Below are 8,755 nucleotides of genomic sequence, written 5' to 3'. Positions count from 1 at the left end.
GAAAAGCTTTTTCCCCCATTAACGATGGGGGAATGTTTCCCCCATTAACGATGTTGCTAGCTGTGGGGTTTTCATAGATGACCCTTGTCACGGTTGAGGTATGTTCCCTCTAAACCTATTTTTTATAGAGGGTTTTTATCATGAATGGGTGTTGGATGTTGTCAATGGATTTTTCTGCATCTTTTGAGAGGATCATCATGTGGTTCTTATCCTTTCTCTTATCTTTTTTTAAAAGATTTATTTATTTCTTCATGAGACACACACACACACACACAGAGAGAGAGAGAGAGAGAGAGAGAGAGAGAGAGAGAGAGGCAGAGGGAGAAGCAGGCTCCTCGCAGGGAGCCCAATGTGGGACTTGATCCCAGGTCCCGGGATCACGCCCTGAGCTGAAGGCAGATGCTGCACTGTTGAGCCACCCAGGTGTCCCATATCCTTTCTCTTATTGATGTGATGTATCATATTGATTGATTTGTGAATGTTGAACCACCCTTGCAGTCCAGGAATAAATCCCACTTGATTGTGGTGAATGATTTTGTAAATGTATTGTGGAATTTGGTTTGCTAGTATTTCACTGAGAATTCTTGCACCCATGTTCATCAGGATTACTGGCCTGTAGTTCTCTGTTTATCTGGTTTTGGAATCAGGGTAATGGCCTCATAGCATGAGTTTGGAAATTTTCCTTCCACTTGTATATTTAGGAATAGTTTAGGAAGGATAGGTATTAACTTTTCTTTAAATGTCTGATAGAATCCACCTGCGAAGCCATCTGGTCCTGGACTTTTGTTCATTGGGAGTTTGTCAATTACTGATTCAATTTCTTTGCTGGTTACAGGGCTGTTCAAATTTTCTGTCTCCTTTAAGGTTTCAGTTTTGGTAGTTTCTATGTTTCTAGGAATTTATCCATTTTTTTTCTAGGTGTCCAATTTGTTGGCTTATAGTTTTCCATAATATTCTCTTATGATTTTATTTCTGTGGTGTGGGTCGCTGTTTCTCCTCTCTTGTGATTTTATTTGTTTGAGTCCTTTCTCTTTTTTCTTGATATGACTGGCTAGAAGCTTACCAATTTTAATGATTGTTTTTTTTTTTTTTCAAAGAATCAGCTCCTCGTTTCACAGATCTGGTTTTTTGTTTTTGTTTTTGTTTTTAGTTTCTATATTATTTGTTTCTGCTCTGATCTTTATTATTTCCTTCCTTCGGCTAGTTTAGGCTTTGTTTGCTCTTCATTTTCTAGCTCTTTTAGGTGTAAGGTTAGGTTGTTTATTTGAGATTTTTCTTGCTTTTTGAGGTAAGCCTGTATTGCTAGAAGTTTCCCATTTGACGGGCACTGAGGGGGGGACTTGACGGGATGAGCACTGGGTGTTATGCTATATGTTGGCAAATCGAACTCCAATAATAAAATATACAAAAGAAAAGACGAAAAAATAAGTTTCCCATTTGAACTGGTTTTGCTGCATCCCAAAGGCTTTGTACCATTGTGTTTTCATTTTCACTTGTTTTCATGTGTTTTTTATTTCTTCTTTGATTTCCTGGTTGACCTATTCACATGTTATTTAACTTACATGTATTTGTGGCCTTTGAAATTTTTTCTTCCAGTTGACTTCTAGTTTCAAAAGTCTGTGGTCAGAAAAGGTGGGTGTTATGACTTTGATCATTTTGAGTTTGTTGAGGCTTCTTTTATGGCTTGATATGTGATCTATTCTGGAGGATGTTCCATGTGCACTTGAAAAGAATGTGTATTCTGCTGTTTTAGGATGCAAAGTTCTGAATATATCTGTTAAATCCATCTGGTCCAGGGTGTCATTCAAAGCCATTGTTTCCCTATTGATTTTCTGTTTAGATGATATATCCATTCCTGTCAGTGGGGTGATCAAGTCCCCTACTATTATTATATTATTATCAATTAGTTCCTTTATGCTTGTTATTAACTGTTTTATGTATTTGGGTGCTCCCATGTTGGGTGCATAAATATTTACAATTGTTATATATTTGTTTGTTGTATTGTGTCCTTTATTATTATATAGTGTCTTTTTTTGCCTCTTGCTACAGTCTTTGTTTTAATGTCTGTTTTGTTGGATATAAGTATTGCTACTTATGGAGAGATTTTTCTAACGTGGTATCAAATTGTGGTTTTTAGTTGTATTTTCTTAATGGCCTGAGGTGTCGAACACATATTCATGTACATATTTCCCATCCATGTATCTTCTTTGATGAACCATCTGTTCTGATCTTTTGTCCACCCCTAACTTGGTTGTTTCTATTCTTAATATTGAGTTTTGAAAGTTCTCTCTGTGTATTCTGGATAACAGCCCTTGATCAGATTTATGTTGTGTCTAAGGAAACTTGGCCTAACACAAGGTCAAAAGAGGTTTCTGTATGTTTTCCTCTAGAATTTTCTCAAGTTTACATTTAGGTCTATGATCCATTTTGAGTGAATTTTTGCCCATATATAGTAAGAGGGATTGATCACTGCCTACATTTGGGGAATAGGAATATCTGATTGTGCTACCACCACTTCTTGAAAGACTATCCTTTCTACACTGAATTGCCTTTGTATCTATGTCAAAAAATTTGTTGTCCTTACATGGATGGGTTTATATCTGCATCATCTCTTCTGTTCTAATGGCCCATTTGCCTCTCTTTATGCCAATATCACGGTGTTTTGATAACTGTTACTTGATTGATAGTAAGTCTTGAAATAAGGTATTGTTAAAGTCTCCACCTTTGTTCCTCATTTTTAAGGTTATACTGGCTGTTGTACATCCTTTGTAATCCCATATGAAACTTAGAATGTTCTTGTTCATTTCTACAAAAAATTCCTTCTGGGATTTTGAATGAGATTTCGTTGATTCTATAGGTCAATTTGGGGAGAACAGGCATGTTAACACTATATTGCATCTCCTGATGCAATGAGCATGAAATATCTTTCCATTTATTTATGTTTCCTTTAATTTCTCCCAAGAGTAGTGTCAGGGTATATAGTTTGAAAGTATCATCCCTAAGTATTTCATATTTTAATATTTTCTTATGCAGTTGTACATTAATTTCAATTTCTCACTGCTTGTTACAGTATACCCAAATATAACTATTGTATGTTGATGTTGTATTGTATCCTGCTACCTGCCTAAACTCACTTAGTAGTCTAGTTGCTCGTGTGTGTGTGTGTGTGTGTGTGTGTGTATTCCTTAAGATTTTATGCATACCAGGCCATGACATCTTCAAAGAGAGATCATTTTACTTCTTTTCCAACCTGAGTGCCTTTTATTTCTCCTTTATGCCTTTTTGCCCTGGATAGAACCTCCATAGAAGTGGTAAGTGTGGACATCCATATCTTGTGCCTGATCTCAGGGGGGAATAATTCAGTCTTTCACCATTAAGTATGATTTTAGCTGTTGGATATTTATAAGTGTCCAGTATTTGGTTGGTGAGAGTTTTTACCATGAAATGGTGTTGTATTTTGAAATATTCTGTTGAGATGATCATATGGTTTTCTGATTTTAGTTTGTTAGCATGGTGAATTGCATTATCTGATTTTTGAACACCAGGCAAACCTCATACTCCTAGGATAAACCCCATTTGGTAATGATGTATAATTTTTTAAATGTATTGTTAGATTTGATTATTAATGTATTCTTTAGTCATTTTCTATCTTAGTCATAAGTGATGTTGGTCTATACTTTTCCTTTCCTGTAATGTCTTTTTCTGGTTTTTGGCATGAAAGAATGAGCAAGGACATTGAAATGAAGTTATCTGAAAGAGCTCATGTTAAATTGGTACTATTTGTTCCTTGAGAGTTTGATGCATTTCACCGGTGGAGCTATCTGCTATTTTCTTTGTGGGAATATTTGTAATTGTAAATTTGGTTTCCTTAGTAGATACAAGACTCTTCAGGATATCTATTTCTTTTTTTAAAAGAGATTTTATTTTTATTTATTTGACAGTGAGAGAGAGAGAGAGAGAGAGAGAGAGAACAGAAGCAGGGGAAGTGGCAGGCAGAGGGAGAGGGAGAAGCAGACTCCCCACTGAGCAGGAAGCCTGAGGCAGAACTCAATCCCAGGACCCTGGGATCATGACCTGAGCCGAAGGCAGATGCTTAACCAACTGAGCCACCCCGGCACCCCCAGATTATCTATTTCTTATTGAATGAACTTTGGTAGTTTGTATAATCTGTCCATTTTATCCAAGTTGTCAAATTTTTGGCATAAAGTTTGCCACAATATTTCCTTATTATCATTTTAATATCTGCAAATTCTGTCTTTTAAACATTTTTTTTAAATTTTTATTTATTTATGATAGAGGGAGAGAGAGAGAGAGAGAGAGAGAGAGAGAGAGAGGCAGAGATATAGGCAGAGGGAGAAGCAGGCTCCATGCACCGGGAGCCCGATGTGGGATTCGATCCCGGGTCTCCAGGATCGCACCCTGGGCCAAAGGCAGGCGCTAAACAGCTGCGCCACCCAGGGATCCCGCAAATTCTGTCTTGACATCATCTGGCTTGTTGTGATATTGGTAATTGTGTCTTCTCTCTCTTTTCCCTGAACAGTTAACCTAAAGGCTTATTAGATTGATTTTTCTCAAAGGAAATAGCTTTTATTTCGTTGATTTTCTCTATTGTTTTGTTTTCCTGTTTTCTGTTTTAGTGATTTCTGCTCTGATATTTATGATGTCCTTTCTTCTTTACTGTGTCTGGGATTCAGCTTTACTTTGGTTTGATTTTTCTCTCATTTCTTTTTTTTTTCCTCTCATTTCTTAAAGTGGGATCTGACATCATTGATTTGAGGCTTTTCTTCTTTCCTTTACATATAAAATGTGTTTCTTGTAGACAACATATAGTTGGGTGGTCCTGTATTTTTTATCCACTCTGACAATATGCTTTTGAATTGACTTATGTAGACCATTCAAATTTAACATGGCTATTGACATAGAGTAATATCTACTATATTTGTAACTGTTTTCTATTCATTACACTTGTTCTTTGTTTTTTCTCCCCCTCTTTTACTGGCTTCTCTGGGATCAACTGAGCACTTTAAATGATTCCATTTTATCTCCTCCTTTAGCATATCAATCATGCTTTAAATATTTTTAAAACGATTACCCTAGAATGTGTAATACCTGATCAAAGTCTATCCTCAAATAACACTATGCTGCTTCATGTGTAGTGCAGGTACCTTATAACAGAGTTTCTCTGATTTTCCTGATTTCCCAGAGTTTTTCCTGATTTCTCCCTCTTGTCCCTCATAGCAGTGCTGTCATTCACTTCACTTATCAGTATACCATAATCATTGAATACGGTGTTACTATTACTTTAAATGATCAGTATCTTTTAGATCAGCCAAGGACAAGAATAATCAATGATTTTCTTTCACTTTCATTGATTTCTTTGTTCTCCCTTTCCTAATGGAGTTCTGAATTTTTGGTCTTTCTTAGTTTCCTCCTCTCTGAGGAACTTCTTTTAACATGTTGTGCACAGTAGGTCTCCTGTCAATGAATCGCCTCAGTTTCAGTTTATCTGGGGAAGTTTTTACTCTGCTTTCATTTTTGAAAACAATTTCACTGGATATAGATTGTTCAACTGGTGGATTTTTTTTTTCCTCTCTCAACATTTTCACCGTTGCACTCCACTCTCTTCTTATTTGCATGGTTCCTGACCAGAAGCCCAATGGGATACTTATCATTGTTCCTCTATACTTATGAACTTTCCCCGCCTCCCCTGGCTTCTTTCATGATTTCATCCATTGTCTGGTGTCTCTGCAGCGTAAACATAATATTCTAGATTTTCGTTCTGTTCTGTTTTGTTTTTGCATTTATACTGCTTGGCGTTCTCTGAGCTTCCTACATCTATGTTCTGGTGTCCATCATTTGAAATATTCTCATCCATCATTATATCAAATATTTCTTCTGCTCCATTTTCTCTTGGTGTTCCAATTATGCTTGTGTTGCTCGTTTTGAACTTACCCTACAACATTTCGATGCTATATTATTTTTAAATAGTTTTCTTTACATTTCAGTCAGTTTGCAAAATTTTTATAGCCATATCTTCAATCTCACTAGTTATTTCATCAGTTGGTCCAGTATACATCAAAGACAGTTTTCATACCTTTTAGCATTTTTAATCTTCACCATTTGCTTTTGATTCTTTCTCAGTTTCCATCCTTCTGCTTACAACACCCATTTGTTCTTGCATGTTGTCTATTGTTTTTCCGTTAGGGCTACTTTTTAAAAAAGATTTTATTTATTTGAGAGAGTGAGAGAGAGCAAGAAAGCTCACAAGCAGGAGGGAGAGAGAGAGAAGCATGTTCCCATTGAGCAAGGAGCCCAGCGTGGGGCTCAATCCCAGGACACCGGGATCATGACCTGAGCCAAAGTCGGATGCTCAACTGACTGAGCCACTCGGGTGCTGCATCCATTAGAGCTCTTAATATATTCATTGTAGTTGTTTTAAGTTCCCTGTCTGTTTATGTCTTTGAATGCATGAGTGGTGGCTGATGCTTGGTTTAGGGAAAAGACTCTGACCCTGTGACTGGTTGGTAGTGTTTCTCTAACAAGGCCTTGGCCTCTGTTCTATAGAGCTCAAAAGAAAGACTTATACCCCGTGCAATATACAGGTCTATCAGGTGGTTGCTCATGAAAAAGCAGTCATTAGAGAGTAAAGAACATAAAGATAGAAAAGAGGGGCAGGGAGGGAAAGTCAGCTATGCTGAGGTCTGTATTTGTAAGAGCCATCAGCTTACCAAGATCCTTAAATCCCTCTGATGATGACGCTGACTATGCTTCTCTCATACACATCCTGATCCTCAGGGTTGTAGGTTTTAGGAGAAAACACCCATTGCGTCCTGTCGCACAAATATTAATGAATAGTGGCCCTGAATGCCTTATCCCCAAACCTCTTAATGGGCCAGAAGGCACCATGATCCTACTGGTCAGCTTTAAGACAGACAGTGAACATGGATGGGTCCTCTTAAGTGCTGAAGCATAAGCCAAAGAGATACTCTGCACTCTGCTGCTGGCTTAGGCCCAAGGTCTCTAAAGCTAATACAATAGTAACCATGGAGGATTCTCCTACTCCTGATGATACTGATTGAGACTGCCTGGAGGAAGAAGCTTTGGTAGACTAAATAAGGACCTCCCAAGATTTACACATCCTATTGCTGAACCTTTGAATTTTATCTTATATAGCAATGACTTTGAAGATGCAACTAAGGATCTTGAGATTTGGAAACTGTGCTGGATCACCCGAGTGGGCCCTAAATACCACCACAAGCAATCTTGTGAGAGGTAGCCTAGGGGGATTTCATACAGAAGAAGAGAAAGCAATTTGATCACAGAAGCAATGATTGGAGTGATGCGGTCATAAGCCGAGGAATGCAAGCATCCATCAAACACTGAAAGAGCCAAGAAGAGGTTATCTGCTAGAGCCCTCTGGAAAGAGCACAACCCTGTAGACAGCTGGATTTCAGCCCAGTGAAACTGATTTCAGACTTCTTGCCTCCAAAACTGTGAAGTTATTATTTGTTTTTGTGCTAAGCCACTAAGTTGGTGGTAATTTGTTACAGCAGCCTCATGAAACTAGTAGGAGCTTACTAACACGAACCAAGTAGAGAAGGTCCCCCTTGAAGCATATGTTATAACCACCCAAACATAAAAAAATTAGGGAAGAGGGTGCTGGAATAGAAATCTAGGTTTGATTTGAACGGAAAATTTTTGAAAAAGTAAAGATTTAAGCAATTAGCAGGTGAAGAGGGTGCTGATTGGCTCCTGTGCCTATATAATGCTGGCTTTAAATTAACTTCAACTTCTGCCAAGGTGAGTCAATTGGCTGATACATCTTCTGTTCCTCAACTTAGCAATTTATTATGGGATCCACGAGGCTTATGGAAATAGGAGTGCACACCTTCACATTGACAGGCACAGCTTGTGGACTTTTCCTTGCTCCTCTGGGTGTTCGTAGCGTATACCATTGAAGTAAAAAAAAATGAGCATGCCTTCATGAATTGAAGTACTTGGTGGTGGGAGCAATTCTTAAGGAAAATTGGTACAGTGCAATCAGTATATCACTATTCCGAGCACTTCAATGAGTGGAAGACCAGAGCCAGTCTCAAGTAGGTTCCACTTGAAACCAACATCAGGGAGTTATTTCTCACGGGAGCATCCCGAAATGATAGGATTTCCCCACTACCTTTAATTATTCAACTGGCTATTAAAGTGGCCCTAGAATCGACTGACTGCTCATAAAGAGGGCCCTGAGACCTAGGTCTTCAATTCCCAAGGTGACACTACTGCAGAGGTGAGCCCCCATTTCAGAGTTTCCAGGGCCACCTCCCACCACCACAGACCCCACAGACCTGATATTGATGACTCTGTGATCACATCTGGGCTTCCCCACCTGTGTGATTTGGGGTGATATCCCTGAGGAGCCCCACCTCTTCTATGACAAGCTATTCAAACCATCCCATCTTTTTCTCCCTGGAACCTATCCCCCAAGGTATAGAGCCAACTGCCCCCCCCACCCCCCACCCCGACATGAGGCAAGTTTCCAGGTCTCCAGTGCCCTCTTGAGGAAAATCTCCCATGCCAGTCCATTGGCTGTCACACAATACCTTTTTGGCCTTAACTGATACTGGTTCCCAAATTACAGTGATCCTCAGAAACCCCACTAAATTTAAAGGGAGGACTCTATGTTTCTCAGGACATTACTAGACATAAGATGGAAAGCAAGCAAGTCTGCCATACATCAGCCACTTGACAGTAATTTGCCTAA

This window comes from Canis aureus, chromosome X (genome assembly GCF_053574225.1).
Source record: "Canis aureus isolate CA01 chromosome X, VMU_Caureus_v.1.0, whole genome shotgun sequence".
Lineage (NCBI taxonomy): Eukaryota > Metazoa > Chordata > Mammalia > Carnivora > Canidae > Canis > Canis aureus.
Note: the sequence above shows the minus strand (reverse complement) of the source record.